General features: G+C 43.5%; 1 long non-coding RNA gene across 1 annotated transcript; it reads left to right on the top strand.

The window, feature by feature from the left end:
• Nucleotides 1-499: 499 nt before the first annotated feature.
• On the top strand, nucleotides 500-20,107 carry LOC143439815 (uncharacterized). The gene is made up of 11 exons (XR_013107854.1): nucleotides 500-674; nucleotides 2,366-2,398; nucleotides 2,610-2,696; nucleotides 5,369-5,467; nucleotides 9,177-9,275; nucleotides 10,602-10,675; nucleotides 12,614-12,716; nucleotides 13,717-13,917; nucleotides 15,373-15,599; nucleotides 16,357-16,431; nucleotides 18,470-20,107. It is a non-coding gene; the product is annotated as an uncharacterized LOC143439815 (long non-coding RNA).
• The last annotated feature ends 231 nt before the right edge of the window (nucleotides 20,108-20,338 follow it).

The following is a 20,338-nucleotide window of genomic DNA, read 5'->3' as shown; positions in this document are numbered from 1 at the left end:
CACTTTCATTTTCATCTTTTTGTTCCTGTAACTTCTGTTCTAAGCCCTGCTTCCATTCCTCATTATTTTCTATCTGTTTCTCCATCTGATCTGTGAGCTGTTGTATGCTCTGTTCGATCATCTTTTCTAGCTCCTGTCTCCCAGTTTCATTTTCATCTTTCTGTCTCTTATTCTGATCTATAATTTCTTGTGTCTTCATTATTTTCTATCTGTTTCTCTATCTGATCTATTAACTGCTCTATCTTCTGTTCAATTATCCTTGTAATCTCCTGTCTCCCACTTTCATTTTCATCTTTTTGTTCCTGTGACTTTTGTTCTAAACCCTGCTTCCATTCCTCATTATTTTCTATCTGTTTTTCCATCTGATCTGTGAGCTGTTGTATGCAGCCACTCCTGGGAGGGGCTGCGAAGGAGGAGTGAATCTTGTAAACCTTCTGTCCAATCAAATTTGTTAAATAAAGGCTACAGCCAGTGATTGGGCAGTAGAAGAGGAGTGGGAGGAGCCAGAGGCAGGAAAAGAGGAAGACCAGGGAGCCATGAAGGGAAGCGGCAGAGTTGGCAGTTGGTCGAAGCAGAGGGCAGTTGGTGGAGAGAGAGAAGACGAAGAAGACCTTGACCTAGGAAACCGCAAGTTGTTAAGAGCTCTCATAGCCGGGGAATAGTGTAGTTTAATGGTAAATCTGCCCAATCTAGGCATGCAGCATTCATTTGATACTTATTGACTTGTGTCTTTATTCTATGGACTTCCTATGGGCAAGAGATTTACCGCAACATATGTTCATGAATATTGAGCTTAAAATAAAATCAACTCTTAATCCTCTAGCTGCATCTACTATGTTGAGATGGAGTCTGTCATTGTACAATCAACTATCAACCCATAGGCACCATTAACAGTGTCAAGATGGGGGTCTCTCATTATCCTGGTTTTGGTCAGGATGCTCCGGGGATTTTCCTGTGTCTGTCTTCACAGGGCTGTGATAAGTGCACATGACCACACCCAAGTTTCAAAAAATAACACTCTTTTGTGTTCACGAATGTGTACATGCACATGCTACAGAATGCATGTACTCATCAGAGGACAACATGTGGGAGTCACTTTTCTCCTTTTCCTGTGGACATCCTGAGTAATAAGGATCTGGGTCTGTTTTCAGGATTGACCATGAGATCATTTAGAATTGAGCCACCTCACCTGCTCCATAACTAGCTTTCTAATTTCTCTTGAAGTGTTGAATCCAGGTCCTTGTGCTTGCAAGGGGGAAATATTACCAGCTTAGCAATCATCAACCCCCTCCCTTAGATTCTGAAGCAAATAGTTCAAGGTGAGCATGGTGGTTCTGGTTTTTGTGGTGGTTGTTGCTGTTTTTAAGACAGCGTTTCTCTGTGTAGGTTTGGCTGTCCTGGATCTCACACTGTAGACCCAGCTGACCTGGAACACAGAGATCTTCCTGTCTTTGCCTCTTGAATACTGGGAATAAATTTGTGTTCAACACACCTGGCAGCATGATGGTTTTTAATTTCAACACTAAGAAAGCTGAGGCAAGAGAATTAGAAACTTTGACTACATACACACTTTCTCAGAAAAACAAAAAGGTTTTGTTTATGGCCATAGCACTGTCAATGAGCTGGATTTTATCTGAACTCAGAAGCTATGCAGTGTTACTTCTGGTTAATATTTATCCTATATTAGTTATATTTATAGTAAAATAGGATTATAATGTGGATTTCTCATCTATTATATAACTTGAAGTCATCTGGAGATGAATATTATTTTCCAAACTATAATTTGGAACAAGCACCTTGCCCTAACTTCCAGATTTGAATTTTCAGCCTTCTGCTCAGCCAGCTGCCTGGGCTGGGGAATCCCAGTCAGTCTGTGTATTCCACCCCTACACAATACCCAATAGGCTGTGAGGAATGCAGTAAGTTTAACACACGTTCAGTCCTTAGAACCCTGAGTAAAAACTGGGTCATCAATCCTGAGAAAAAACTCTTACATTCTATCACAAAGTGTTTCTCACATATAAGGAGTAAAGCATTGTTTCAAAATGAGTTTTATTGGCCACAAACGTTGTTTTTGATGAAAATGACAAGGAAATCCTTGTGTATTTGTTTCTATAAAATAATGCATATTTTTCTTTTTTTGCCTTAACTCTTAAAATAATGGATATAAAACCCTTGTTTTTCTGATGGTGGTGGTGATAACTTATTCCTGAATCCTGTTGCTCTTCCTAGTTACAGTTAAATTCTCTCATATTAAGTCATTGCAATTAAAATAGCCAATAAATTCGATTGGAGAAATAAATTAGAGTGTTTTTGTTTTGTTTAATATATACATTTTTTCTGAAAGGAGTTTATGCTTTTGTAGGTCTATAAAGAACACTTCAAACATAAAGGAAAGGTATGAGAAAATAAATAAAAATATAATTATTAAAATACAGTATAAAATAAAAGCAATATATCATTAATTTAAGCTTATTTATGAAAGTAAAATTAAAATTTCCAGGTTTTTTAGATGTATATAGACATTTTTGAAAAAAAATTATTAAGAAAGAGTAGCCAATATAAAGTTATCTTCCATGAACTCTGTTTCTATACCTTTTGTTATTAAGATACCCTGGGCACAGCTCCTGCTGCTGTCACTGCCACATCCCTGGTGTCTGCTCCAAGCTCCATCTCTGGGAAAGCCACAGTGTCAGGTGAGTACCGTGACATTCCTTCACTGTCTCATTTGACTAGAATATGTTTGGAAGGTGTTCATATTTTGTATTTTATTAAATAATCCAGAAATATTTTCCAGGTGGCTACTTTCGTAAAGCACATTTAGTGTGGGGTGAGGGAGTGAGAGTACTACAGGTAAGGAGTTGCTTCTTGGGCATCAAGCTTAGCAGCAAGTGTCCTCACTCTGTGGAGTCCTGAAACTCATTCTATGGACCAGGTTGGCCCAAACTCCTGCCTCTGCCGCCTGAGTGCACCACACCACCATCATTGAGACAAACCTTTTGAGGTGCTTCCATTTTCTCTTCCTCCCATATCCTGACTTGAAAGAAAAGAAGAAAAAGAAAAGATTTTTCTGTGGCATGGGCTACAGAAAAGGTTAAGGAAGCCAGGCCTGCAAGTATGTACATTCTCTCTCTCTCTCTCTCTCTCTCTCTCTCTCTCTCTCTCTCTCTCTCTCTCTCTCTTCACATTTTATTTACATTTCAGATGCCATTCCCTTTCCCCATTTTCCTTTCCTAGAAAACCCCTATCCCATGCCCCCTTTCCCTTTTTGCTTTCATACAGTTTTTTTAAATGTTAATCAAAGGCTTTATAAGTTTGGTAATGCTGGAACAGAAGTGGAACCCAATACCCAACCTAGATATATAAACTATCTTTGACTGGTGGAGACATGTGAACATCTGCCTCCATGCCCCTCCTCTCTTTTTCTCTCTCATCACCTAGCTTCTTCTCTCCTTCATCTTCTCCTCTCCTTATTCCAACTCTTCCTCTCAGTACTCCTTCCCCCTTAGCTCCTCCTACATATCACTCTTCCTGTTAAAATAAAACTTTTTTCTCAGAATACAATTAGAGCATACTTATTCCTAATTGTACCAGTGAGGTACAAGATAGTCCTAATACCCAGTCCATCATTATGTTGACTAACCAGAACCTCTGTTATCTCTCCTAACTAAAACACTTAGTTTTGAACGTGGCTGTACATTATCTTATATAAACACTGAAATGATGAAAAACAAAGACATTGTTGAGATAAATAATCAGAGAAGGCTGCAAGCATCGACAAGGCATTGGGTGAACTAAATACTGGTTAGTGTGTAGTCAGAACTTCCTCCTTGTATTGCTTTTCAACTACTTATCATACAATATTTTCATTAAAAATAGGAATTTGAAAACTACAAAATACCAGGTCACTGTCTTACTTGGCAGCAGTTACGGCTTTGCCTCCCAGTGTACCTTTCTGTTACGCTGTGTTTGCAGAGATTCCTGTCCTGCTTTTTGTTGTTCTGTTTTGTTTGCTTTGTTTTGTTTTGTTTTGTTTTGTTTTAGTACAAGGCACTTGAAAAATAAATTATATCATATGTAAGTTTTATTGTGAAATCTCCATTATCCACTGCCTCCTGCATCCAACTTTTTATTTACTAAAGGGTGATTGTCCTAGGAACTTCTTTGTGGGAGAAACTGAGAGTGTCACAGAGGGAAGAGCTTGAGGAAATGCCTGACCTTTTCTTGGCATTGTCTTCCCACTTTGGGATAATTAAAAATTCATTCTGGTCAGTCCAGTCCCCAGCGGGCTGTCCTGACAATCCCCAGTCAGCTCAAGCCACTAAGCATCAACACCTCTGGCGGCGTGAAGACTGTCCTGATGCCTGTGAACATAGGTGCGTCACACCCTCGTGCTGATGCATCTCTTTCTCAGGAACCCTCCTGCTAGATGGTGATGTCTCTTTGCTTTGTATAGCTTGTCATTTAACTTTCATGTTTCATTTTATGTGCATGAGTGGGTGCATGCAAGCGTATGAGGTTACAGGACAACTTCTGAGTTAAGTTCTCCTACAGTGTGGGTCCCAGGGATTTAACTCAGGCTGCTATGATGCCTGGGGGTAAGCACCTGTGTCCCCTGAGCAGTGTAGCTTGGCTCTAGCTGCCCATTTCTAAAGTTATGTCAAAAAGAACACTTTGAGTGTTTGTGAGAATCGGGTTTATTTCATTTTTAGTTTCTTAGTTTACTGACATGCCCTCATGTCCTTATAGAGGTTGTAACTCAGTTATTCTGCCACTAGCAGGCAACACAGCTTAAGATTGTGGTGTACATTTAAAATGGGCTTTCACATGGGAATTAGGTCATTTGTAATAAAAATAATTTCTGTCTCTCAAGGAAAACAGGAAAGACTGTAAGTGTCATAGGGTGGGATTAGGGTCATGCAGCTTTGTTTTCTGGACATAGCGTGGCCATTGCACTCAGGAATGCAGTAGCCATGGTGGTCACCTACCCAGGGCTTGCACAGGGCTGGGCCTATCAGCTGTCTCTTCGATGGGAGAGGGCCTTCCAAGCCCAGCCCTCCACAGGGCCACTGTTGGCAGTTGATGGTTACTGGAGAAGTGGGTTTCACCTTTAGTGGTCTAACCACGAGTGAGTGGATAGCCCTACACCATGGCCCATGTGTGCAGTGCTGGTTAAAATTCAATCTCAAAACAAAAAGACAAGGCAGTGGGAGCAGCTTTAGGGAGACAGAGGAGCCGGTGGCATAAGAGAAGGTGTCGGAATGAGTGTGACCAGAATATATGATATGCATATATAAAATTGCTGAAGATTAAAGAAAATAAATACTAATTTTTGTCACTATTATACTCTCCTCTTTCTGTGTCTTAGTGGTTCAGTTGTTTTCTACCAGCAAATTACCTACTGTCCTGCCCATAAGTGTCCCAAGTCCAGCTGCCCCCAGCTCTGCTCCAGTAGCCATTGCCAAAGGTATGTAGGACCTCACAGTATCTTTGCTCCAAAGTTTCATGCTTTGAATTTCAGCATCTATCAGGCAGCCACTAGACAAATACATGCTATGCACTGTGTCATAGTTGACGGAAAATAGACTTTTGGGGGGTGGTTTCAGACATCATTTTTGCCCTTCACTTTATAGCGTGGTTCAAAAGAAAGATGCATAAATAGCAAACTGTGATTGATCGGTAAGTACAAGACAAATAGTCTGAAAGGTGATGACTGACATGTTGCAGTCCAGGACTTATGTCCAGGGCTCTCAGGGACAAGACTTGTATAAACCAGACTTTTAAAGAGTGGAGAACCCTTGAGCTGTAGTGAGGTCAAGGGGTATAAACTTGTATGGACTTGTATAAACCAGACTTTTAGAGTAGAGAGCCCTGCAGCTGCAGGGAGGTTAGGGTATGCTGGTTTAAGGGAACGGTAGAGACAAAGCTTGAAGGGCTTGATTTGGAACTTGAGCCCTTAGGGAGCATAGTTGTGAGAAGGGAGCATAGTTATGAGAGGGGAGCTTTAGTGGGAGCAGACGGCGCTAGCAGGATATCCATGATTATAGGGTAGATTAGTAGAAGGTGGGTCCAGTGGATCATTTGTGGCACCTAGCAATGGCAGGCTCATCTAGTCTGACCCTCTAGTGTATTAGTCCCCAGTACCTGCTGCTTTGTAGATACAGCACTATCAGTCATTCTTATGTCAGTCCTTAGTCAGCTGTCACATCCTAGGTTGTGTTGGGAATGCACACCTCCCACGTACAGGAAGCAGTGCAGTTGAGGTTTGTGCTAGGCTGCTGTTCAGGCATTCTGGGATCCCATCATCTTGGGAGGTGGATTTGTAATTTGCTAAATGCTCATTTAAAGCAGAGTATAGCTTGACAGGTCCAGGACCTGAATTTGATAGTAAAGCTTTATTGGCAGACAGCCACTCCATTCGCCTTCATATTATTTTTCAAACTCCCCAGAGTTTGATTCCTGCAGAGAGCATATGACTCACAAAGCTTCCAGTATTTGTGGATTACCCTGTGTAGGGGAGCATATGTTTTCCCTTGAGTGAAATTTGCTATAAACACATTAATACCACTCTGCACCAGACTGATGCATTTAATTCTAGACCAGGACAGGGCATCTTTTATTTTTGGTTTTTATTACATTAACTGAATATGTGCACATTAGCATGCACACACCATGGCACACATATAGAAGTTTAAGGACAATTTTCAGGAGTTGGTTCTCTGTTTACACCATGTGTGTTACACGGACCGAATTCAGGATATCAGGATTGGCAGCACACTCCTTTGCCCACTGAACCATCTCACCAGCCCTCTTATTTTGATTTTAAGCAAAGTAAAATGTGCATAGCCATTAAATACAGTAAAACCTTTTTTCAATAAGCCAAGGAGAGAGAGGGAAGACACAGTAATACCAAATATCTGGAATGTAGAAAGGGAAAGATGGGACAGAAACAATGGTTCTGGGCCATTGTTTGGCTAGTAGGTGAAGGTACTTGGCACCAAGGCTCCCAAGGACCTGCGTTAAGGTTCCAGGGCCCACACAGTGGAAAAGAGAACCAATTCCCACAAGTTGTTCTCTGGCCTCCTCACATGTCTTGGTATGTGTATGTCCATATACATACATGTGCACACATACCAAACAAAGTTAAAATGACAGAGGAGCAGATGTAGGGATGGCTCAGCAGTTAGAGCTCTTACTGCTCTTGCAGAGGACCTAAGCTTGGATGCCAGCACCCGTATCCCAAGCTCACAGCCTCACCCTGGGGAAGCTGAGTCTGATGCCTTCTTCTGTTGATACATAATAGCCATTAGTAAAAATTAAAAAACAATATTAGACTTGCAAGAACAACCCTAACCATTTTAAGAGAAATTAAAAGGAGATAAATAAAAGAATACATTGTAGTTCAAAGTGCAAACATATAAAATCAAAGAGCCAAAGTCAGACATGGTGGTGTACCCCTCTTGAAGCAGAGGCTGACATTGGCTTTTTAGTGAGATATTCTCATGAGACTATTAATTAACTAGTTATTTTGATAACAGAACAATCTTGAACAGGAATCAGGAAGACAGGATAGCAGATAGATACTAAGGAGCCTCAACCTTTGAAGTAGTCAAAGATTACAAAGACTCATGAAACAGAAAATGATGCCCGTGATACAGTCAGTGGAGAGGGGTGATGTTTTTGATGACAAGCAGGGGAAGTGGTCATATTATATCTGAAAGCAGCAGCACTCCTGCCTTACATCAGAGGCAACAGCTATTAGAATATAAACTCGAATATGAAAGATCTAAAATCTTTTTCTGGAAGAAAATAGGAGACACAGGATGTTGGAAAAGGGGACTTAATTTTGAGAACCTTGCTTTATCAGAGAATATTAAAAGCAAAAAGTCAAGCTATAGACTCTAAGATATTCTCCACAAATATATATACAATAAAAGAGTCATGTCTTGAATGTATAGAGACCACTCAGAATCAGTGTGAAAGATACTGATAAACACTTCTCAGAAGAGGACATCCAAATAGCTCAAAGCCTGTGAGAATTATTCAGCTTTATTAGTTATGAAAGGAAATGTAAATTAAAACCCTAGCAATGAAGCAAGATCACCAAGAATTCAAAGTTTACCCAGTACAGAGGCAGTGAGACATGTAAACCATCCGGGGCCTGGGTTAACTGCTGTGGGGCTAGACATACCACACACAGACATGCACTCGTGTCCTTGAGTCAGTGAAGACTGTCAGAGAGTGAAGGCAGGGAAACTATGCAGAAACAAGAACTATGTCAGCACAGTTTTTTTCAAAGGAATATCCTCTGAGATATTGCTGTTTACATCAGCAAAATTAATGGGGCTTGACTATTTCCTGTCAAGGATAGAAAAGTTTTAAATTTTATAGTGTTTGCACACATATATACATATGTAATACCTTGGGAATGAAACTCGGATGTGAACAAGAATGGATTTGTGCTTCATATACCTGAAGGTAATATTATATATTATTTTTAATTGATTTTGTATGCGTTGCAGCTGCTTGGAGTGGCTCATACCTATCATCCTAGTACTTGGGAGGCTGAAGCAGAAGGATTTTCATGAATTCCAGGCCAGCTGGACCACAGAGGAAACTCTAGGCCATCCTAGGCTAATGAGACCTTGTCTCAAAATACCAAAAATAACATAATAATAATAGTTTGTATACATGAACAGTGAAGTACATGCTGGTATTCAAGCAGCTTTGGGTTGTGGCCTATGGTTTTGAAAGCCAGATACAATTAACTTGAGAATTGCCAAGTGGAACAGATCTGCTTTTTGCTTTCTGCATTGTGTCTCAAAATACTAGAATAATATTTCAGCCTGGTAAGCTCAGCTGGAAAGATGATATCAGAATGAACACATCCAGAGCTAGAACAGTTGCTATTGTGTGCTAATATCAGTCCTGGGTGGGGTGAGAGACATGCAGAGCAGCGTGGTGTGGTGGGCTGTCCACCGAGAGTTGATCCCCTCTGAGACCTAAGCTAATAGTTATCTCATGTGCTGAGCCTTTGAGGGCAGAAGCCAGTTGAGTATCCTGCTTTGTCCTCACACCTTAGGCAACAGAGCCCTCAGTTAAGTTCAACTGTTTGGAGGGCTCAGGGTCTCCACCACTGGCCCCTGAAGGCTCTCTTTGTTAATCTTCCTTTGTAGTGAAGACTGAACCAGAAACTCCTGTGCCACAACGCAGTTTGAAAACCAGGTAGAAGTGAAAACAGAAGAGAGCTCTGAGCTGAACAACTACGTCATTAAGTGAGTGTCTGTGTCTTCTTAGGGGTTCTGCTTTTGGTGTCTTTGTGATCTTCTCAAAGTCATTGTGACAGCTGAGTATGTGCAGACAGTGAGGTAAGCATGGTAGGGGCTTTGTCCTGCAGAGCTGAAGAGTTTATTTTTTTTATATGTATGTGTATTTAGTCTGCACGTATGTCTGGATACCATTTGTGTACCTGATGTCCAATGAGGCCAGAAGAAGGTGGAAGATCTCCTGGGACTAGAGCTTCAGATGGTTGTGAACCACCGTGTCAGTTCTGGGAATTGAACTTGGGTCTTTTGGAAGAACAGCCAGTGCTCTTAATTAAACAGTAAACCATCTTTCCAGCTCCTGAAGAGTTTAGCCAGTGATATAGCTTAAAGGTAGCACTTGATCAACAGTCATGGAGGCCTCTCTCCAAACTTCCTTGAGCCTGCTGACTGATGTGGAGTCTGTGCTGTGTGGGACTGGCACACTCAAGTGTAATCACCCTGGTGTTTGCAGTTTGTTTCTGGATATTAACATACCCTGACTGTGCTTCGCAGGTGCCTCTGCAGAGACGTGTGCACTCCTCTTGCTTTCTCTAAAGTTTTCTCTTTTTCAAATTAGAAACCTCCTGATCATGCAACTTTGAATTGCTGATAGCTTCTAGAGACAGTAGAAACATGGTGTCCCTTAACATGCTACACAGAAGCTTCAGTCAGTATGCCTAAGACGGCATTTGTGTAACATTGAGGCTTCAGTAAATAAGCCTAAGACAGCATTTGTATAATAACAGTCACCTTACAAATCTTGCTACTAATTTTCAAATGTAGATAAAATGTCTTCAGTGGTTGTATAATTACCCAGAGTCTGTTTGTTCTTGATTTTTTTAAGCATAAAATGCCTTATAAAAGGAGATCTCTGGCCACAAATGGCGGTACATCCCCATAGTCCCAGCCCTGAGTGAGCAGAGGCAGGAAGATCAGGAATTCAAGATCAAATTGAGGCCAGCCGGGGCTACATGAGACCCTGTCTTTAAAAATCAGAAGGAGGGCTGGGCTGTGGTAGCACACGCCTTTAATCCCAGCACTTGAGAGGCAAAGGCAGGTGGATTTCTGAGTTCGAGGCCAGCCTGGTCTACAAAGTGAATTCCAGGACAGCCAGGGCCCCACACAGAAACCCTGTCTCGAAAAACAAACAAACAAAAAAAACCAAAAAAACAACAACAAAAAAAACAGAAGGAAGGAAAGAAAGAAAGGTATTTACTAGCAGAGGGGGGGCCGGGGAGGGGAGAGAAAGAACATGTGACAAGCCTGTAGAATATTGTCTTTGTTTACCCTTCCCAGGGTAGACCATTTGGAGACTAGCCAGCAGCTCTTGACGGCTGTAGTCAAGAAGATCCCATTAATTACTGCAAAAGGTAAGACCGTACCCTCATGTGCATTTGTTAAACTATAAATCACTTGGGGTGTTACCATGATTGTAACTTTTAACCAGACATTTGCAGGGGTCTTGGATTCACGGTATCTTGGTTGCATCCAGTTAGACTTAGGGTACAGACGGTGCTAGCAGCAAAACCAAGAGCCCTGTGTATGCTAAGCAGATGCTTCACTACTCAGCTCCTTTACCCCAGCCCCTCACTTAGTCTTTAATCACTTATTTCTTATATTTGTGTATGTAAATGATAAATGTTAAGTACACACTACTAAGACATAATGTGCCACCCCCACTGTCTGCTGTGGGTGCTTTACATACACATTTCATTAGCCAAGGTCTTCTGTGGGATAGTGTGTCCCAGTTCACAGCTCACAGTCAAGGACATGGCAATGATACCAGGTTAATTAACTCACACAGTTTTGGGTGACAAGGCAGGTACACATCCAGCCCCATAAGACCATTAATCCTTCTGTAAGATTTAAACTGATATACTGTTTGGGAATGTGCAGTTTTCAAGACCCCAGCAACAGAGTCTGCTGTGTTGTGGCCCTGGTTAGTGGGATGCAATGGCTGATGCCTTATCTGAGTTGTTCTGACAGTAAAGGTTGAATAGACAACCTTACTAAGGGTGATTTGCTCTTGGACAAGATCACCGTGAGAGGTGCAGGATGGTGTGCAGCAGTCTCCTGCCGTGCACATAGCGTGGGCAGGAGACGGTAGGCTGACCACCTTGCTGATTTGTTTCCACCTATAGCAGCAGAGAAATTGCTGAGCCTTGTGGTACAAGCTTGTATTGCCACCTCTTTGGAAGGATCATGGAGAACTATGTTAGTTCAAGCCCTACCTAGGCAACTTAGTAAGACCCCATCTCAAGTTTTTAAAAGTATAAACAAGAGGGCTTGGGATGAAGTTGAAGAGGAGAGCACTGATCTAGCACATGCAAGGTCCTGGCTAGATCTCCAGCCGTTGACTTTTAAAATAAAATACTAGCTCCTTTTCTCATTTTGGGAATCATTTTGAGGTAGTTAAAAATATACTTTCATGATGGTTTCCCATCTTAGCGGAAAAGATGAGTCCACACTTGCCCCGTGTGTGCGTGCACATGCACTTGCTCTCTCCTCCCTTCCTCTCTGTCTTACATAAATACTAAGAATGTTAAAGCTAGAACTGGGCAGTTCAAGACCCATCTGTACACTTTACAGGGAAGGACACTGAAGCCTGGAGTGCTATGGCTTACCCAGGGCTACTTAGTGAGCTGGTGGCAGGGCCAAGCCCCTCGTTTACTTCTGTTGCATCTGTCATCTGTTGCCTTTATCCATCATGGAGATGTGTTGTTCACACAAAGAAAGTGGGGGGCCAGTAAGATGGCACAGTGGGTAAAAGCTCTTGATCTGCAAGAAACCTACATCAAACTCCAGACTGCAGAGCCAAGCATGTTGGCACATCTCTTTAACACCAGCACTCAGAAAGCATAGGTTGACAGATCTTAAAGCTGAGCCAGCCTTGACTACTAATGGACCCTGTCTCAAAAATCCTCCAAATATAAAAATTAATCAGTTGATAACTAGAAAAAATTCATATTACAGTAGCACATGCATCTATAATGCTGGTGCAACTTTACCAGGAGATGAGAGGCAGCCACAAGAGAATTGGCCAGAAACTTGTGGTCAGCCAGCCTCAGAACCCACAACTTAGCAGACAGACATGGGCATTAAATATGAGTCTCAGTAAGGTGGAAGAAGAGAACCAACCCTCAGGAGTTATTTTCTTACTTCCACACGGGATGCAGAAACCCTCACTTGCACACACATATTACTTCTGCAGAATAATAAAATTTTTCTGTTTTATAAAAGCAAATCAAAGAACTTGGAAATCTTCTAACAGTAAACAACATTTAGTCTAAACGATAACTTTTATTCAGAGTTTGCAGTTCTCTGTTCGAGGTGATGATGCAAGCTGTTTTTCTGTAAAGTCCTTGGAGCAGTATTATGGCTAGAACATCGGGAAAAAGGAGAGCTGCTGAGGTAAGTCTGTTTTCTGGCTGGATCTGCAGGCCACCACTGAAAGTCAGACAGCACAGTGGAGGCAGACATTTGTGTGCTCTTCCTGTATGAAAAAAGGATGCAAACTTGCAGTGTCTTTCTTTGTTTCTCACTCAGAAGCTTCATTCTTCTGGATCCCAGTTGTCTTTTGAAAGGCTTGTTCCCCTGTACCAGTAAAAACATCTTGTATTTTCTTTGAAAACGTTATATATTTTGTGGTTGAAGAGTTGGCTCTGCAGCAAGATGGCTGCTATCACAGAGGACTCAGGTTCATTTCCCAGCCCCTGAATGGCAGTTCACAGCAGTCTGTAATTCCATTTCCAAGGGACCCAGTGCCCTCTTTTGGCCACTTCAGACACAGAAGCATGCAGATGGTGTACACACACACACACACACACACACACACACACACACAAATTAACTTTCTTAATTTTGTAAATTTCAAAAAATATTGAATTCAGAGTTTTACAGAGTACTTACAACAGTATTGCCAAACACAGTTGACTCGTGAGAGAAGAAAGTGTGCCATGTAGCTCGGCAGCCCTGGAAGCAGGCTTACTGAATTTGGTTTGGGGAAAATGACAAGTTGGTTCATGACCAGGTGAAAAGCCTTAAATGCACACCTAGAAGTTTCTATTTTATTTTGTAAACATTAAGAGCATTAGTAACTCTTTTTATTACATGTAAAATTCTTACTGTGTATGTGTGCGTGTGCATACACATGCTACTGCATACTTATGAAGGCTGGGGGACATGAGGAATCAGTTCTCCTATCATAAGATTCCTGCAAATCAGCTCATTCGCCTTGGTGGCAGGCATCTCACTCCCGAGCCATCTCACTGGTCCCAGAAGAAGCTCTCACATTCCTCCCTCTGTTGCTAGAGAGTAATAGAATCTGATTTTTTAGTTATTTGGTTTATTTCACTGCACAGCTATTGATTTTAAGTTCAAGGGTTTAATTTCGGATCAAATCCTCTTTAAGTGGCAAAGAGCAATGACAGTCTGAAAAGTGCTACAGGAAATCCTGGAGAAGAATCCCAGATTCCACCACCTGACACCCTCAAGACCAAACACATTGCTCACTGGTGCCGCTGCCATGGTTACACCCCACCAGACCCCGAGAGCCTGCGACACGATGGAGCCTCCATTGAGGATGTGCTTACCCAGATTGACAGTGAGCCAGGTAGGCCCTGACAGGCTGTCCCGGTTTGAGCATGTTTGCCCCCTTCCAGCCCTACAGAACACTTGGCTTCAGCGCTCTTCCCTTCAGTTAGGCGTGAGGGAGAGCTGCTCTAGATGACAAGACCCTTTCTTCTTACCATGACACTCCAGACAACACAGCCCTTCGGAACTGTTTATACTCGTGTTTCAGGCGTTGTACCCCAGCCAGGAGTATTATTTCCTGCCATCTGGTAGACATGCATTGTTCTCATGGGAGTGTCCTCCCTGAATTACTTTGAAGACTCCCAACCACCTCTCTTTCTCTTGCTGTGTGACCTTAGGAACCCCTAGTAGGCGGGTCTGGCCTACTACCATCAACATAGGCCAGTGTCTTATGGACATTACTGTACCCACAAGCCTGGGGAGGCTGTTGGGGGCACATGAGGGCAATCAACAGTGTTGTAGGAAATACAGTAAAGAAACGGACGACTGCTAATGAATTAAATTAGGGGCATGAAAACATCTGGCTGTACCTTAAAGAATAAGAAGGATTCAGCCATTGTTCACATAGACATCAGAATGCTCCAGCCCATCTAGGGAAGTCTTATTTTCTGCAGAAAGCTTCCTGGGAGCCTAGTACTCAGTGGTCTTTTCTCTCATTTCCTGTGGCATGTAGTATCCATGCTGAGGGGGTTTGTTGGCTTCTAGAGCTATGTCCTTGGTGAACAGAGACCAGGTGCTCACCTCCAAGTTTCACTGGTGCTCTCTATATAGCACGGAGTCAGAAGAGCAGGCAGCAGCCAGGAGTTGCTGAGCCACCACCTTTGTGTTGCTCAGAGGAGCCTACCTTGTACCTGGCCTGGATTTCATGTCCTTTGCAAAAGCGTATGGGCATGACTTTATTGTCCTGACACTCTACAACCCATTGAAGGCTGTGTGCATTACCATGGCAACAGTGAGACAGGAATGATTTTTTTTTTTTAAAGTGAGAAGTCTCAAGTAGCCCAGGCTTCCCTGGAGCTCACTGTGTAGTTGCAGATGAACTTATTCATCTGATCCTCCTGCCTCTGCCTCCCCGAGTGCCACATCTAGTTGATACAGTGCTGGAATCAAACCCAGGCCTTCCTGATCCCAGGGACTCCTATTTGCTTGGCAAGTGCTCTCACCACCTGAGCGTCATCCCCAGCTTGAATGGGAATCTTTTAAAAAATGAAAAAAAAATCAATTTAATGATTCAGAAAGTCGGGCAGTGGCCTAGTTTTCCAGGACTGGAGTCGATTATGTACTGTGTCTTTGGTCTTCATGGCAGATAGAATACGTTTGGAATAGGACACTGGTCTGCTTTTCTACTTTATGAGGCACTGGTTCTCATGAGAGATCCATAGAAAGGTTAGCTCCCTGCAGACTCTGCCTTCCTCAGCCTGGGGTGCTTGTCTGTCCTCACCTCAGCTGTCACAGACTGCTTCCTCTTATCTAGAGTGCCTGTCGTCCTTCTCCACGGCTGATGACCTCTGCCGGAAGCTGGAGGATCTGCAGCGGTTCCAGAAAAGGGAGCCTGAGAGTGAGGAAGAAGTGGATATCCTCAGCCTGTCAGAGCCACTGAAGACAAACATTAAAAAGGAGCAGGAAGAAAAGCAGGAAGAAATGAGGTTCTACCTGCCACCAACCCCAGGCTCTGGATTTGTTGGTGACATCACTCAGAAGGTGGGAGGTTAAGGCTGTGGTACTGTAAGGTCGCAGACCACACATTCTGCCTCATGAGCTTAGATGCCAGTCTGCCCAGCTGACATGTGATTGGCTTTTACCCATAAGTTAGGTGTGTTCCCACTCTCCCATGTAAAAACGTTGTGTTGGCTACAGAGTAGAGGAGGATCGTCACAAAGGCTTTGCTCCTGGATTTTTTTCTCATCTGCTTCAGAAGTACTTCTTCTTTATGAGGCATATTGTGATGTTTTCAGGTCATACTTGAATGAGCAGTCCCCATCCATCCCATACTGTCAACTCCCCGACCCCCTGCATGCCAAAGCCTGTGTTCCCTTGTTACTTGGGAGAGAGCTATCCAAACCTGATGCTAGCCAGCAGCTCTTTAGCATGAGCCTCTGCTAGCTGCTCAGGATCCAAGGGCAAAGGCAGTGTTCGCCCCCACACACACCTGCAGGGTGCACACTGGAAGTGGGACGGTGAGTTTCCCAAGGGCTTTTCTTTGCGTCTTGTAAAAAATGGCCCTGGAGTCTTGATTTTAGGCCTTCCAAAATATTGCTTATATATTATGAATTCTTGGGAGATTCCATTGGTTCATGATAAGATATTTGGGGATAAAAGCATGATTACATATAGTCCACAGTGGTTAGAGAGCCCTTCTTGCAGCCAGGGGCCCGTGTGTACCAGAGAAGTTCACTCGTTTGGGAAAAGGCTTGCTTCTATTGCTGATGGGACAAACGGCCTTCTTCTGCTCTTGCAGATCGGGATCACCCTGCAGCCTGTGGCACTGCACAGGAACATGTATGCCTCAGTCGTAGAGGACATGATCTTAAAGGTAGGTACCTGGTAGCACTGTGACCAAGGCTGGCCAGTGTGGATTCTAGGTCCTTGTGAGGAAGGGACAGGAGGGGAACAGAGAGGATGACTTTCAAGTCCCTCGTCTCACTTAGGTTTTATGTTTCCTCTTCTGTTTTCTTTTTCCTACTTAAAGTACATGAAGTTGTGTTCTGTCTAAGAATTGAGGGTTTATTGTGCTGAGGATAGAACCCAGGGTCTCATACATTCCAGGCAGGTAGGCGGTCTGCCATGGAGTCCCCTGGCTGCCACCTCTATCCTTATGTCTATGAAGAAGTATCCTACTGTGAAAAGTGTCTGCTCTTCTGATAGATAGGGAGAAAACACAGCCATGGCTTTCCCCGGCTTCCCACAGCAGAAACAGCCACAACCGTCCTGTCCCTGGGCAAGGGGTTAAAGAAGATACGGCTTCCATGCCGAGCTTGCTTCTGACCTCAGCTCTTCTTTTCCATTTTGCATCCCTCCGCAAGGGAGGCTTCGGGAGCAGCCTTCACTCACAACCTGTTTTCCTTAGAAAACTGTCCAGTTAATAAGAACCCTTAGTCCAGTTTCTAATATACCTACCTCATGACCTCTAAACAAACAAAGTTCAATTGTTCTTGAGAACCTTGTAATATTTAGTTGGCAGTTATTTCAGAAGTTCGGTAAAGAATGAGGTTGGCTGCATCTCTCCCACTAGTGAGCAGGTGGCTCTTCTGTCAACACCAGTCTTCTAGTGTAGGTCACAGAGCAGCTGGTGAGTGACATCCTGAGACAGGCACTGGCGGTTGGATACCAGACAGCATCTCCCAACAGGCACTGGTGCTGATAGTGGAGGCTGACTGGGTCAGTTACTTTTGAAAATGTTCATTTTACCCATACATCAGTGCAGTGGGAGATACAGTAGGCTGTACTTGAGACGTTAGAGCCTGACAGACTTGGGGATCTATTCTGTAGTTCTGAGGGAGCCTCTTGACTTGAAAGCCTGGCTGTGCCCTCCCAGCTAGTACTTCATAGACCTGCAGGTCTGTTGTATCACAGGGTAGAGCAGGCAGCAGGCTCTCACATTAACGACAGTATGGTTCATGTGGCAGATTCTAGGGTCGAGATTGAGAAATACTACCTAAGGTGTGTGTCACTGCTGACACACTCTTCCTCTAAGAAACTGGGAAACTAAGCTCTGAAAGGGAGTTGTCTCCACTGCCCTAACTACAGGTCCCATAGTCAGACTCCTTTCATCACTGCGGACCCTTGGGCTCACTGCACCTCTCTCCTGAGTAGTCAACTGTTGAGTGGGATGCAGTTCCCAGCCTTCTAAGAGATGCAGCTCACATCCTTTTTTCCCTCTTACTCAAAACAGTACTCTTCCTACTATGTGGAAGGCTGCCTTGACACTGTAATGTAGTACCTCAGGTCAGGGACCCCCAAATGAGGATATTAGGTCAGATATACACAGATAACACAGAGGTCTTGAGTAAATGAGGAGGGGAGGAGGAAGAGATGCTAGTAGCAGTAGGTGAAGAAGTTGGAGTAAAAATTTCCAGGCCTCACCCTGCTTGAAAAGGAGGAGGAGCCATGCTTTCTTTCTATGTTCCTGACTGGAGATGTGGCAGACTGGGTGATTTGAATGAGAGCATGTAACATTACGCTTGGCTGGCCTCCCATCCTCTGAGATAAGAGATGGATCTATATCTTTATGGTGCTTTGAAACAAACTTCAGTCTGCTAAGACTTAGATGCACACCATTCTCTTCTGTCTGCAACCTCTTTTTTTTTCCTGTCAGCTAATCATTTGGCCAGCATGGCATCCTCATTCCTTTGACCAGAAAGTAAGATTTGAGTCCTGGGTAGGACTACAGATGGAGAAGAATTCATGAAAAGTGTGAGAGACTGGCTTCAAGCCTTTGCTGTCACCTCCTTCTATAAGAGAACGGCCCCTTCAGTATATTACCTGACTAAATTATTCCTGAATGCATTTGACAAATTGTACCTAATTATACTTTTGGATTTGTTTGGTTTGGTTTGGTTTGGTTGGACTAGGATTCCCAAAGAAATCACAGTGAGTAATATTCATCTGGCCGTTTGCAACATTCCTTTTCTGGATTTTCTCACGAACAAACACATGGGGAGACTGAACGAAGATCGGTGACTGCAGTGAGGAGATCCCCAAAGGCGGGATGGAAGCTGTGTCTGCACTGTGCAAACTGTGACCCTTGTGTTTGGGGAAAGCTGGTGTTTTCTGTTGGAACGCCATGGCTGCCAAACCATTCCTTCCATCTAACTGTGTGTTACACAAGAGCATCGAGTTCCAGGTACCCCCCTTTTAAGACAGAGTTGTTTCCAATTCTGGAGGGAAGCTGAACAGACACGGCTCTGTCAGTTTGCATTTCTTTACTCCGACAAGGCTCTGCAGAGTTTTGGTGTGAGGCAACCTGTTCTTGGTCTGCGCATGCACAGGGTGCTTGCCCCCTCTCTGGAGTGTGCTTGGATTCACCTGAGGCCTGCTTTTCAGAAGGCAAAAATAAGCCCAGCATACTGGGCTGGGGAACTCAGAACAGAGCAAGCAAGTACCTTCTCCCACCTTGCTTCAGCATAGAACAGCTACACTCTTGGCCAGTGTGAGTCAGCTGCAGAGAGGGTAATACGCCATGTGGCAAACCCAAGGCCAAGGAGGCTGCACTGAGACTGTGTCACAACAATGTTAAGGGGCCCCAGCAGAGTTCAGAAGGCATCAGGCCTGTGTCCGTGTAACCCAGGAACTACAAGTGTTAGTGTAGGTATTGACCTCAAAGCCAGGCCCTTTAGCCGCGTGTGATCCTCCTATTCATGTGGGCTTCAGAAGCTCCTGCTGCTGCCTCATGTTAGGGGGAGGGAGGCAGCCCCAGTGCAAACCTTACTAGGATTGTCCTCTTGGTGGACTGGAGTCCTGTCCTTCTCTGCCAAAGAGTTTTCCCAAGATGAAAGGGTTGAAACACCTGTGAGTGCCTTACCGTGGGAAGAACTGCTCTAACCCAGTGTGCTAATCTCAGGAGCAGAGCCCCTCAGTGAGAGGTGCAGACAGTACACAGTGCGCAGACCCTGGGGACTCTCCAGTCCTCCTAACTATTATGGGGACACAGGAAAGACCTCAGTCTCAGTTGTAAACCTGTTCTTTTTCTGCTCAAAGGAAACTTGAAATATCTGAGTAAAAGTCAAAGAAATTTACCTAAGCAACGTGAAGCCTGTTCTTTGAGGTCCTGTGTGTGTGTGTGTGTGTGTGTGTGTGTGTGTGTGTGTGTGTGTGTGTGTCAGGAAACACTGCAGGGAGGATAAAATAGACCTTTAATTCAGCACCTGAGAGCTGAAGGTACAGAAGGGACCCACCGTGCAGGGGCTGGGCAAGCAAAGCTGATGGTATAATTGGCTTAAGAATTTGGTCTACAGACCATACAGCAGATTGACACAGATTTGTTCAGAAGTGGACAGACACCTACATGGTAGAACATCCCAATGAGAGCAGATTCATTTGTTGTGATGAAAACGTAAAGAAATTACTTTTTTGCTAAAAAAAAAAAAAAGAAAAGAAAAAGATTTAATAGTTTCCATGTATGTTAAAGTTTCAAGTGTTTTTTAAAATCATAATGTGTAATAATTGTGTATCATTTTGTCTACAATAAAACGTTTAGTATTTGCAATGGCTTTTCAGAGTGGAAGCACTGTACTTAGATGGGCTCATTGGGAGGTGGCCGTGGTATAGGTCTTTGTGGGTTTAAATTGATGTCTTTCCTCCCTTTAAAAAAATGCAGCCATGCAATATACAAGGGTCACAGTTACATTCAGGTCACTTTACTTGGTGACCATGGGCATAATTATTTCATACAACTTGGGGTAGAGGGAAAGGCATAAATGGGTTGCTTCTCAGAAAAGCAG

Source organism: Arvicanthis niloticus, chromosome 27 (assembly GCF_011762505.2).
Source record: "Arvicanthis niloticus isolate mArvNil1 chromosome 27, mArvNil1.pat.X, whole genome shotgun sequence".
Taxonomy (NCBI): Eukaryota; Metazoa; Chordata; class Mammalia; order Rodentia; family Muridae; genus Arvicanthis; species Arvicanthis niloticus.
Note: the sequence above shows the minus strand (reverse complement) of the source record. Positions and strands in the feature narration are given on the sequence as shown.